This window comes from Chiroxiphia lanceolata, chromosome 5 (assembly GCF_009829145.1).
Source record: "Chiroxiphia lanceolata isolate bChiLan1 chromosome 5, bChiLan1.pri, whole genome shotgun sequence".
Taxonomy (NCBI): domain Eukaryota; kingdom Metazoa; phylum Chordata; class Aves; order Passeriformes; family Pipridae; genus Chiroxiphia; species Chiroxiphia lanceolata.
The window spans coordinates 20,966,494-20,979,904 of NC_045641.1; the positions used below are offsets into that span (position 1 = coordinate 20,966,494).

General features: G+C 36.9%; 1 protein-coding gene across 4 annotated transcripts in view; it reads left to right on the plus strand.

Annotated features, from left to right (window-relative positions):
• Window positions 1-13,411, plus strand: part of GRM8 (glutamate metabotropic receptor 8) — a 331,061-nt gene that overhangs the window by 65,509 nt on the left and 252,141 nt on the right. The window lies entirely within an intron of this gene.

Genomic DNA, 13,411 nt, shown 5'->3' on the forward strand with positions numbered 1-13,411 from the left:
GGGTGATTTTGCTTCTCGCACATCTGCCAAGGTGATGGTTCTGGCAGTAATTTAAGAAGAGAGGCAAAAAATGTGTGTCTCTTGCCCCTTCTGGAAAAGAGGAGTTCCTTGATGAGTTAGGGGCAAAAAGCAACCACCAGCTGAATTACAACCAGATTTGAGGAGATGTGATTGATTTAGCTTAGGAAAATTGTAATCCAGTGAGAGCTTTTTCCATGTTCCAGCACTGATAAATCTAGGGGGTTTAATTTTGATGAATTTTTAAAACAACAAAAAAATCCTCTGAAATAAAAGACATAACTTTGCTGTTTTTCTTTCATGATGAAATGTACTGTACAAATACAGGCATTATGATGAGAAGTATATTTAGGTCCCTTTGATCCTTTTGGTTTTTTATTTTTGTCATACTATAGTTATTTCTGGCCTGAAGAAAATGGCTGTTTCTCAGGAGCAGAAGGTTTTGGATAGCAAGTAATAAGATGATGAGTAGCAGGTGGTTTAAAAGAAGGTGGAATTGGTCTTTCACTAAGTGCAGTGTTAAATGACACACCAAAAAACCCCTGCAGACAGTCTTCCTGTCCTTCCTCAGAAAGCCCAGATTAATCTACTGGATTTGACTTTCAGGGCATGTACATATGAAATCTGGTTCTTTTGAATCAGGTTGGGTGAGAAAATATGACAGTATCTCCCACTTTCAATAACTGCATGTGAATACAAAGACCATTGCAATTGTACAGGAAGGCGCATGTGTGTTTAAAGTACTTATGCTTGAATCATAAAGGTAAGTGATTACTCACAACTGTCTGGCAGAAGGACAACACCACAGTGATTCATGCCACTAGAGAATCCATGTATATAATATGCTTGGTAGTTTAACCACTAAATACTCCTTTTCTAGTTTCTAAGCAGTACTGTCAGATCCTAGGTGTCTTCATGGGAGAGACAAAGCTGACTAAGGCATGGATAATTCTTTCGCAGTTGGTATCTCAAAGAGATGGTTTGTCTATTGCAAATAGATTGGCTTCCCCAGACCCTCACTGAGTAGTTTATTGGCTGAAAAATCACTTTTTCTTGAAACAATCTACAATACAGCTAGTTCTGCTGAGTTCTGAAAGCAAACAAATGAAATAGAGTGTTCAGGACTTCTTACTGTTTCCCATTTCCAGGAATATGAGACATCTTCCGAGGGGTGAAAAAACAACACCTATGATTCAACAATGACTTGAGTTTATGTCAGAGGGATCCTAGAATAAAAAAGACCATTGTCATTTGATAAATAATTTACATGAATAGAATTAAATAAATATTTTTAACAGGATTAAGAATCCAAAGCGGTTACAATCATGAATGGGTGTCCTAAACATTACAAGATCTGTGTAATACTAAGAAGCGCAATAAATCATGATTTGTGGTTTGATTTATTTTCCCTCCCCTCACCTTGTGATTTATGTTTTCTACTAGAACACTTGATTTTGGCAACCTCTGTGCTCTCAGTAACTTACCAACTATTGTGGGTACCAGGGAATCTAATGGTTCTAAAGAAGGAAAGCAGAGGGAGGCAGGACAGACAAGTAATTTTTATTTTCTAGAGAAGTGTTCAAGTAAATAATCAGGTAAATCATATGTAACCACAGGGACAAGATTGATAGCCAGTACAGAATTGTCAGGAACAAATACTGTCAAAGCCATCTAATAATTTTCTTTGACAGGATAATAGCTTGTAGCTGAAGAAAAAGCAGTGGATGCGTCACGTCTCTAGAATTTTGTAGTGCTATCTCAACTGTCACATACAATATTCTCCTGAGCAAATTTGGGAATTGTGATCTAGGTGAAAATATCGTAGACTGGATGTAGACCTATTTAGAAAATTTTTCTGAGATTTCTGTTTAAATGAAAGAATGAGTTGTGTGGTATTTGACAGTTTATGCTGGCTCAGGTATTAGATAATATTTCCATGTTTAACCCAGATGGACTTGGAATGAGGAATACTGTAAAATCTTCCTTCCTCAGAAGGACTAGGAGTGTATTGGAAGATACTCTTAAGAGTCCAAATCTGAAGACAGTCTGGAAAAGTAAAAACTTAAGTGACACATGCAAGGCATTGTGCTTCAGCAAAAAGGATCTGAACAATGAGGAATTCAGATGGACTGGTCAGAAAATACTATTTAAAAAAATGATGCGAGAATGACAGTAAATTATAACCTGTCTATATTCCTCTTGTTTTAATGGAACATGCAGATGGGCATTCCATCTGTACAATAATTTGAGTAATCCTCCAATTTACCTGTCAGTTGTGGAACCTCTTGCTCATAACTGAGCAAGGGGGTTAGCCTAAAGAAGAGTTGACTAAGAAGGGAAGGTGATGGAAAAGGTGCTTTCGGTTAGGCTTTTACAGAAAGATAGAGGACACTTGTTCGTCCAAATACAGTGTATGTAAACAGAAGTAATGGAATTAGTCTCTTGTATGATTCTATCTAGATTTGGAGAAAGCCCCTTTTAATATTTAAGACAAAGCATTATACTGGCTTACTTGGGGACATTTTGTAACCTCCATTGCAAAGGATCTGGGAGAATGCATTAAACAAACACCTGCCCAGTGATTATGTAAGTGCAGTTAGTTCTTCCTTGGGGCTGGGAGGTGGATTGAATGATTTCTTAATGTCCCTTTCAGCCTGATCCTCTTGTTCTCTGTCCTCAGACTTTTCACCTGAACCATAGGACTGGAAATGCTTTTAAAATGGAAAGTTTGGATAGCATCTAACTATGAGGTCTGAGACTATAGAGTTTACGTAGGTTTGTAAAAATCATCATATAGTGTAAGACTGCACACAACAGCAAAAGTTACCAGCTCTGTGTTAATAAACTGTGTGTTAAGAGAACCTAATTAGGACACTGCTCCCCTTGTGCAGCTGGTATGCAAATGAATAGGACAGCTCAACTCTTTGCTGAGTATTTTACTCAGATCCTATCTAATATAAGTAGCCAATGACTGGAAGCAAAAAGAATGTGGAGATAAACATAATGAAAAGCAAAAAAAAAAAATTGAAGAAAGGATGTGAAAGATATTGATATATTCATTTCTGAAAAAATCAGTTCATGACAGGCCATGAGATAACAGATTTGAAAATACAAACAGAAAAGCTTGGGGTTTTTTGTTTATTGTTTTTTTGATTTTATAAAGTTGAGAGTTGTGAAAGGGGTTGTGTTTTACATATGTTTAAAATAGAGATTATTTTCATGTACTTATAATTTAGTGTAATTTTTGTTGTGAGCTTGACTCCCTCTAATTTGCAGTTTGATTGACCCTCTGTTCAACTTCTATTTCTTGATCAGTAACAGAAACAGAAAGAAAGAAACAGGCTCCCAAATGAAATGTCGAATACTGAAAAGGTCAAAGTGTTGCCACCCTGACATGTCACCAAATATATTATGTATCAAAATCTCCTCTCATTTTAATGACAAAGATCCTGTCTACAACAAAGCATAGCTGGAAATTAAATATTTTACATGACAATGATTGGAAGGAGATTAGGGAATGGTCCTTATTCCAACTCATTCTCCCGTGCATTATTGTTTGAAGACAATGATTAAAATTTATAGAATTTTTTACTCCCTTTAAAAAGTTAATCAATGATATTACTGTAAAAATATTGACATCATCATCAAATAATTTTGATAAATTGACCAAAGGAATGAATTAATGTAAATTGCTTAAGACTTTCAGTAAACTGTAACTTGACTCAGCAATAGAAATGAAAACAGGGAAAAAAAGAAAGCACATTTTACTAAGTCCTCATTAAACTGTCATGCTATATACTCATCGTCTATTTACTTTGCTGTTAATTATCTTTGACAAAATAAATGTTGTAAAGTCTCTAATCTGACTTTCTTTTAATGGTTCATTCCCTCTTATTAGAAACCAAAAGAATGTACCATTAGAGATAAGATCATGGGACGCTTTTGCTTTTTTTTTTATTCAAAATGCAAAAGCACTTGGTTCAGACAAATCTCTTTGGGTTCAGAATACTTCTTCAGTTAGTGCAATGTTTGTACTAGAAAGGGCAACAAATCTACAAATAATAGATGAAATGCTATATGACAGATTTTTTTAGCCACTATTGGTCAACTGCTGATAGGTACTGGGAGTGAAACTCTTATGAAAGTATTAGAAGAGGAGGCAAAAATGATAAAGGCAGGGAACTGAGCTGATCATCAAGAATAGGTGAAAAACTTTAGTGTTGCTTTCCCCTTTTTGCTTGTAAGTTGATTTTGTGTGTCTTGCCAGAGCTTTAAAGAAGACAGCAAAGTGCATTTAGGACCAGATCTTTGACTGAGGCAAAATGACATAACTTCATGGCAGCTTTTCTCCAGAAGAGAATGATGTATTTATTGTATGCCCTTGAATACCTGTTTTTAGGAACAGTGGTCTGTAGTTTTACTTACTCCTTTTATACTGATATATTGCAGTTAACAGCATTTTTCTGAGGAGTTAACACAGTTACTTTATGACATTTCATAATATTTTATCATGACAGTGACATTGAAAACTATATACTTAATTATAATGAATGCATATGCTAAATGAAGGCTGTAGTAGCTTCATTTAAATTGTTTCAGACTTCAGCATAGGTAGCTATATTTGGTGTACACAGGAAATGGCCTGTGGCATTTCTTTGATATAGTTCTTAAATCATATTTGTCTCTTGTCAGTTCTTTTACTGTGTTTACAGCTGTGCATTGTACCTCTGTTTTTCTCCAAATTATTCGATTTCTTCTTACAGAATCACAGAATAGTTAGGGTTGGAAGGGACCTCTGGAGATCATCCAGTCCAACTCCTCTGCCAAGGCAGGGTTACCTAGAACAGGTTACACAGGACTGAGTTCAGGTGGGTTTTGAATGTCTCCAGAGAGGCAGAATTACCTTTAAAAACTTTTGAACTTCTAAAATTTTCAATGGATAAAGTGAAAATCTATTGGGAAGTGGTGAGAGAGGTTTGAGCAGGAAAATAAAACTTGAGGGATGTAACCTTTCCACTTAGACTAGTCATTGATAATTTAGAAATAGGATGGATTGCTGTTAAGATTAGTTCAAATTTCCTGCAGTAATCCTTGTATATGTTCGATATAAATCTAAAGCTTTTTGTATTTTGTAAAGTAAGATGATGAATAGATTTCTCTTCCAACCCCAAGGTGTTATTTAATAGAAGATTAAAAAGTCTTGCAACATGAAGGTGGAAGAAATACGGTACCTGAAATGTAACCTTTTCCCCAAAGATATTTCTCCTTTAAAGGTTGTTTTCAAGCTTAACAAATTAATTTTCACAACTAAGAATATTCTAACATACCCTCACAAAGGGTAAACAGTTTAATTCAATTTTAAGTTTTACTTCTATATTTATGCGGCTAAACTCTATTGATAACACTGTATTTCAAGCTGCAAGCCGTAATTAATAATAACATGATATAATTGGCTATGGGAGCTTCAAAGTAATGTTTGAAAAATTACAAATTCAGATGGTAAGTGTATTAATATTGCAAAAGCTTGACAATTATTCCAGCAGTTTTTAATATTCGTGCCAATTAGTACCTGATAAAGAACAGTGTAATTTCTAGGGATTTATAGTGAAGGACCATTTTCATTTCTCTCAGTGGTGCTAATCAATATGATGTTTTTTAGCTATAATTACTTGTTTTCTCTATAGTTTTGGGGAGGTGTCTTGGAGCAGTAAGAATACCATCTTGGTATGCTCTCTGACCCTCCAGAAACTGTTGTGACTTTAATAGCTCTTGAAGGGTTTCCTCATCCATCAGTTATCTGAGGCAGTTTTTAAGCATTCTGTAGAAAGCTCACAAGTTACAATACTGTAAGCACTACAGAAGTCATTGGACTATGACTTTTTTTTTTCTTTTTACTTCATCTGAACACTGTTGGTTGTGAACACAAATTCAAAGAATAATAAAGATGTCCAGAAAAGATATCTAGTTTAAGTTTTTTAAATGTAAAAATACAAACAAAATTATAAATGTGTTGATGCTAATTTTAAAAAAGCAATCTTATTAGATTAAAAATTAGATTTAACAGAAGTATTTTTGTTGAAATATATTGTGTGATGTTCATAATGAATACGCATTTTCATGATGAAAGCTGGTTTTTCAAATGCGGAGCTCTTTGCAGGAGTGGTTGGGGATTACGAGTTTCAGTGTCTATAAACTGAAGTTAGTTTTAGGGAAACCATTTCAAATAACATGTAAGGTGTACTTTTTAATATTAGAGGTGGAAAAGCATTTTAAAAATACTAAGAGATATTGGTATATTGATTCGATTAAGTGAAATCTTTCTAAAAGGAAGTTCACTACAAAATGTTGGGCCAAATTTAGAAATCACTACTTGAACTGTAGTCTATACTATACTTGAGACATATATGATTGTAAGGATTTTTTTCTGGCCATATAAACTGTTACTAAATTTCTGAAATAAAACACAGGATAAGTATGTAGGTTTTAAGGTGATGACAGGAAGGAAATTTCTCAAGTGCTGCTGTTCTGTGTATTAGCGTGTATTACCATTGAACTTGTAGCTTCTCATAGATTCTGTGATTCTCTTTTGCTAGAAGAAGTCCCAGAGCAAACAATTCATACATAATTAAAAAACTCCTGTGAAAGCAAAGTTAGGAAATGTCTGAATCAAAATGTAGTCATTCTAGTTGTTTATGACCAAATTTCCATTAAGAGAAGGTGGATTTTAACAGAGTTAATCCCAGTGGATATTCTTGTGTTAAGTAAAAGTATTTGTGAGTGGGATACTATAAGGGAAAGCATTGAGGACACACAATATGATTTGCAGCCTGAATAAAGCTACCCGTGTTTGGTTTTTGCATTATAATTTTATTGTGGTGCAAGACAGAGGACTGTGGAAAATAAATTGACAGCTTATTTTCCATGATGGTTGTGCTTAATTGGTTTAAAAAAAACAATAAATGAGTTAATAATAAGTTCCAGGATCTTCACAGATTCTGCCATAAGTGAGATTTTTTCCCCTCCTTTATTTAGAAATGAGCCCTTTGTCCTCTATGTTTTACATAAACTTCTGTTACTGTCATTTCTGCAGAAAGCTTGTTTTCACATGAGGTTCAGCCAAGCACTTTTTGTAGTGGTGCAAAAGAGTTCAGCTGTAATCAGGGATCAAACAGACAGACTATGGCCCAGCTTTGATCAGAGTCCATGTGAGTGAACTTTGCCAACAGAGCTCTTAGTGGTTTTGCTTTGCCACCATCCAGACTTTTGTAAGGACAACCTTACAACCTTCTGTATTTGAAGACACCATCTGAGTAAAGGTGACAGGAAAGAGCATGGTGACATGGGCTTGGGCTGTATTTACATGGTTCTTTTGTTAACATGTCAAAGGGCTCACAGCATTTAAATGGTAATCTTAGTTATGCTCCTGTCAGGAAGAACTGTTTCTGATTTCACAGAATATTCTGAGTTGGAAAGGACCCACAAGGATCAAGTCCAACTCTTAAGTGAATGGCCCATGCAGGGATCAAACCCACAACCTTGATTATTAACACCACGCTCTAATCAAATGAGCTAATCCCAGGGTCTTTGCTGGTCTGTGATCAGTAGTCTCATTCACATTAAGAAAGTACACACAAATTTTTGAGACCCTTGAGTTTGCTGAGAAAATTTCACTTGTCTGTCTGCGTCTTCAAACGATTTCTAGTAGTTTTAAATGTTTAGCATTTTTTGCAGCTTTGCTTTCTACCTAGAGAATTATATCTTTTAAAAATCATGTGAGAGAAATGCCTTACGATTGATATTAGCAATATACTCTTAGTATCAGCTCTGTTGTGATCTGTGGCTGCAGTTAAAACAATGAAGCTCTGGAACTGTCAGACTGAGTCAAACACTGTGAGTCAATACCTTGTCTCCAGTGGTGGCCTCAGTATATGGAAGGGAAAGATATCACAATCTTACTTAGGCACTGGCAGAATTACCTATCTAAGGAGTATTCTGTAACCCCAGGTATTTAGTGATTGATGCTTAGATTTCCTGAAGCATGAAAACTTATATCTATTATAATTTCTTCTTGTTATTGTTTTAACCTCACTCGTTAAATGTCCGCTTGTTTGGATGCTACAAATGGTATATAGGAGAATCCAGTTAACCTCCTTCATAGTGTGCCTTCTTACTTAACTGTGGGTTAGAAGATATGAAGTAATTGTCATTTAATGGTTTCTGTTGTCAGTTTCTGGATCCCTTATTGCATTTATATCTCTGTTAAGGTGCATAGCCATGACTGAACACTCCAAGCAAAGCCTTACTATTGATTTATGTAGTGTCATTGTAATCTCATTTTTATTCTCAGCCCCACTCTTTATACATCCTGACAAATTGTAAGCTTTTTCTGTTGGCTGCTGGGTAGCAAGCAAATTATTTCCAAAAGCAATCTGTTCTGACACTCAAAGTTTATTAACAAATGGCTACAGCTGATTTAGAACTTAATGATGTGTGTGAACAATTCCAGGTATTCCTGCCAGTCTGTGCTCCCTTGTATTTGTCAATAGTCAATATTTTTCTATGACATATGTGTTTATCTAGCTTTGTGAGTACTCTGTCTTCTCCCTCTGCTCTTTTTTATTTCAAATAATTTTATACCATTTTCTTTCTGTTCAATACTCTCCCTCTCCTTTCAGAGAGCATTGTGTTATCCAAATCAAACCCTAGTACACATTTCTAGAGCACATGTTTATCAGCCTTTTCCAGTGCTGAATTTTGACTGTATCTTTCTATTCTTCCTATTCACTGTTTTTGATCCTCAGGAATCCTTTCCCTTCCCCCACTCCTCAGTTTCTGCCTATTCAAAGTTCTTAAAGTCTTCTAAAAACTCTGTTATGAGCTTTAATATTTTATCTGCAAGGATGATACATCTCTTTTGGTAGTAACTACTTTTGCATGCTACCTAAGTACCAGTAGGAGCAGAATGCAGAGATATTTGAAGTTACCTTATAAATGTGTCTTGTATAGCTATATGCCTTTTCTGAATGTATCTATTCTTCATGGTGCTTTAAATTATGTAAGATTATACTATCTATTACGGAGCCAGTGGTGCCAATAGTTTGAGGGTGAAGGTTAGTAACTATTTTAAGTTGAATTCTTGTTATCATCCAACTCTACATGAAGCCACTGACTCAGTCACATAGCCCATGTGACAGAGAACTAAAGTCTTTCAAGTATTAGGTTAACCCTGAATGAAACTTGGATTTTCTCTTTCTTTAGAACTTTTGACAACTGACAGTTTCATTATGAATTGAGACAGAGGGAAATTGCATTACAGTTTTTTGTACAAACTTCTGTATTATAGCTGAAGCATGTTTTGTTCAGATTTCAGTATAATTTTATTTTTAAAAGCTATAAAATGAAACAGAAAATGAGTGTTTAATGTGATTGCTTTGCAGTTATGCCTTCTGATATTAAAAAGAAAAAATGAACAAATACAACTGAAACTTTGTTTTCAAGATTTGTCAGCAATTTTGTCTAAATGGTAATGTCTATCAGAAAAAAAAAATCATAAAGATTAATGCTACCCAAGAATCATCTTTCCTTCATTGCATAGGCTTAATTCTGGTAATAAATGGTGTGTGTAGATGATCTATGGTCTACTTCCCTGGGCAGTCTTACTGAGATCTGGGAAGCTGTTAAAGCAGATAATGTTGTTTTATTTTCTCTGAAGAGAAAGCAAAACAAGAAAACAGCTATTCATCATTGTGTATGTTTATGTAACATGATATGTTACTTTATGCACATTGTTGTGTACTGTACTATGACATATCATCCACCTCAGAAGTAGAAGGTTGATAGTAGGAGGTACCCACTTTCATTCTTCCTTTATATTACCGTAAATTTCAATGTGTTCTGGGCCTTACCAGTGGGATTTTCACTTCTCATTTTACTTCTTTATGACTTTCCCTACTTGTTCTACTGTTTTCTCCTACACAACCCCAATACAGAAGTATCGAGAAACAAGTTTGCAGTTGTCACTGGCTGCGTTTTTTAATATGCCACGCTAATACACAAAAATGCATTTGGGCTTTGCTCAGCTGCATGATATAGAAGGGTTGAGTGAGTTGAGTGTTACAAGGCTGACAATATTCTTGCAAGATTACAAGCAAAGAATGTCTGATTGGAAATGTCAAAGAGATATTCTTGTCTTCATTTTATTTATTTTCTTTCTGTCGTTGAAGGGCAGGGGGTCATACTGTGCTCTGAGTCACAGTAAACATACATTTGTTATTAAGCTTACAATGGGGTAGCTTAGCAGTAACAGCTCTCTCTTGAATGCTTGCATGAGTCTGCAATTTCAGGCTGGCATAGTAGATCCTGTAGTCAGATACAACTCATTCTTTCAATTCTACTACCTAATGAACTGTCCACAGAGCTCCAGAGAATTCTGTTCAAAGAATAGTATTTCAAAGAATTGCTATTATTTATTTCAGAAAAAAACAGGCATATGCATATGCTTCACTAATAGTTGGAAAGAATCCTACACTTAATTTTTTCTGTTATAAATGCAGGATTTTTATGCAAATTGCAAGCTGTGATGCCACCACTTTAAATTGAGACAGCAGAAATATGCATATTTTGAAACCTCGCAGCTTATAAAAAAAGTTAATTCTTTTTTTTCTCTTACTGGAAAACAAACTATTTCTTAGGTAAAACTCTGTCCTCTCAAGGACAGTTTTCTGTGATGGAAATAGTGTTACTTGTTCCTCCACTTTCGTCAATATAGAATGATTAGTGAATTTTTATCACTTTTTTAGAAGAAATTGAAATAAAATTAATTGTTTTAAATGCTGATATTCTAACAAAAATGTCAGTCTGTCTTTAACATTGTTAATAAAAGCAGGACATTTTGACTAGACAATTAATCAAGACAATGAGTTACAAAATAATACCCTTGAGTAGCAGAGGTGTCACGCAGATAAATCCCTATATGCTGCTGTGGCTGTATGTGTCCCAAAAACTTCCTGCCATGTACTTCCTGAGCATACTATACAATAACATACAGAAGTGCAGCACACCCTCTGTATGTCTTCATAAGTCGTCTTCTCCTTGGGCTGCTTGCCAAAACGCTGTTGTTGGATTGTCACAGAGAGAGGGACGAAATTTCAAACCCCTTGGAAACACAAGAACAAGGGAGTTGTAGATTTCCAAACTGAGGACCTAGTTGTCATGGTTTGAGCTGCACCCTCCCCCTGGGGGGGCTGGAAGTGGTTGGTCCCAGGTGAGTTTCCGATGAGGGGCCAATCAGAGCTGCGTTTCGCCCCCATGAAATTTGGATATTACAACAGCCGGAAGGAAGTTGTTGGCAGAGAGGTAGACAGAGAGAGAGAATCAGAGCCCCGAGGGATGGTCAGGGGCCCCCATGGCCTTGGTTCGGTCAGGGCTGGGGTGGTTTTTTTTGCTGTTTCCCCGCAGTGCCCAGGAGAGGCAGTGGCATGGGCTTGAGAGCCCAGCCAGGGGGTTGGAGCTAGCCCTCCCCCGACAGGCAGGCACGGCATTGGAGCCGAGCCAGAGACGGGCCGAGGGGTGGCCCGGAGCTGCAGAAGCAGTGGAGATCGTGCAGAGCTGGAAGAATTCCAGGCAGAGGATGAGAGAAAGCCTTCAAGCAGTCTCGCTGTAACTTTCCTCCTCCCACAATGGCGGGAGAGGAGGCGACCCTGAGTTGAGACTGAGCAATGGAGAGACAGGCTGAGGGGCTCGGAGGAGGCCCTATTGAGGTTTGGGCGGGGGCAGCCGAAAACCGAAGGAGGAATGTGGGGGAGAGGAATGCCTCCCGTGACACGTGGAAGTCGAGCTGAAGCTGCAGCAGCTGAAACAGAGAGAAGCCAAACCAAGTAGGCTTTTTCTGGGTAAGGGCTTTTGGTGAAAACTATTCGGGGTATAAAGACTGAGCAAAAACCCAGAGAATCCTGCAACCTGGGGAGAAGAGTGGACTCAAAGTGGAGAGTTCCCTGAATCTTACTCTCTGGGAGAAATCTTCATGAAACAGAGAGAAAGGACTCAAAAGCTGACTCCCTGTAGCTCATGATAAAGACCTGGTAAAGCAAATGCTCCTTTGCAGTCCAGGAGGAGACCTCGGCAGAGGCCGAGGAGCTGGTGGGGGTGCAGAAGACCCCTTCTTCGATACCCCAATAAGAGAGAGACTTTAGCTATCATCGTGGAGAGTTATTCTTCTGGATTGATGTGGAAGGACAGCAGGGGTGGTAGAGATTGTATTAATATTGTGTATTTATTTGCTTTTTAGTTTCTATAGTATTTATTGTGTTAGTAATAAACTTTGATATAATTTCCCCATACTAGCAGTTGTGTTATGTCTGAAAACCCTCTCACACTGAAGCAAATTGTGGGGAAGCTTGGAAATTGGATTTTTGGGAAGCCCAAACCACAACACTAGTTCACTGAAGTGCATGCACCTATGGAATTTGTAAAGGGAGAGCTAAGAAAAACAAAACTATCCCAACACCTCAGTGATTCCTGCGAACATTTATGCTGGAAATGCTTAACTGTAATTAAGTGCTCCAGGGCATTTGCAGGATGTCATTAATTCCACGGATGTAAATGCTCTCTAAAGTAAGATCAACTACTGTTTTGGTGGAATACCTGTTTTCAGGAATACCAAGTCAAGATCTGCTTTTTTTCAAAAATCGGAACAAAAAGTCTAAACTAAACTTATGGTGAAGTTCTTAATTTTTTATGGGAATTCTCATTGTCCTCTTTACTTATTTTCCTTTATTTTGACAGTGGGTGGGTGTCTCTTTACCTTCTGCATGGCTTACTTCCTTTAAAACAGCATGCAAATCTCAGAACATCTTAGGCCCCAGAAGGGTGAGAGAGAATGGTATTGTGCAATCCTAGGACATAAACAATCTTCATTCTGTGAAAGTTTAGGCTGAAGTTTGGTATGAGTATCTGTTTTCATGGTAGAATAAGAAGCTATATAACTCAGCAGAGCCTGCCCAGGTCTTCAGTGCTGTCCCTTTGCAGATTTCCCATGGATGAGGGGAATAAAGCACAAATCCATAAACCAGAAACCCTGTTTGCTGCTATGTTCAGACAGAGCCAGATGAAGGCAATACTTCTGCTTATGCTCTGCCAGCTGTATTGTCATACCTTTTACTGGCATATTGGATTTGCTGTGAGATGCATTACAATGTTTGCTAAGGCCAGTGAATTGAGTTATATGATTGTAAGTATTTTACCCAACATGTTATTGCACTTAATGAAGTGCAGATAATCACACCGCTCAATTTATAAGAATTGTCAAACCTCCTAATGAATTCCATTATATTGTAGTATTTTAGAGATTAAATCCTTTCAGAGCTTATTCAGGAGGTAGAAATATTATTTAACT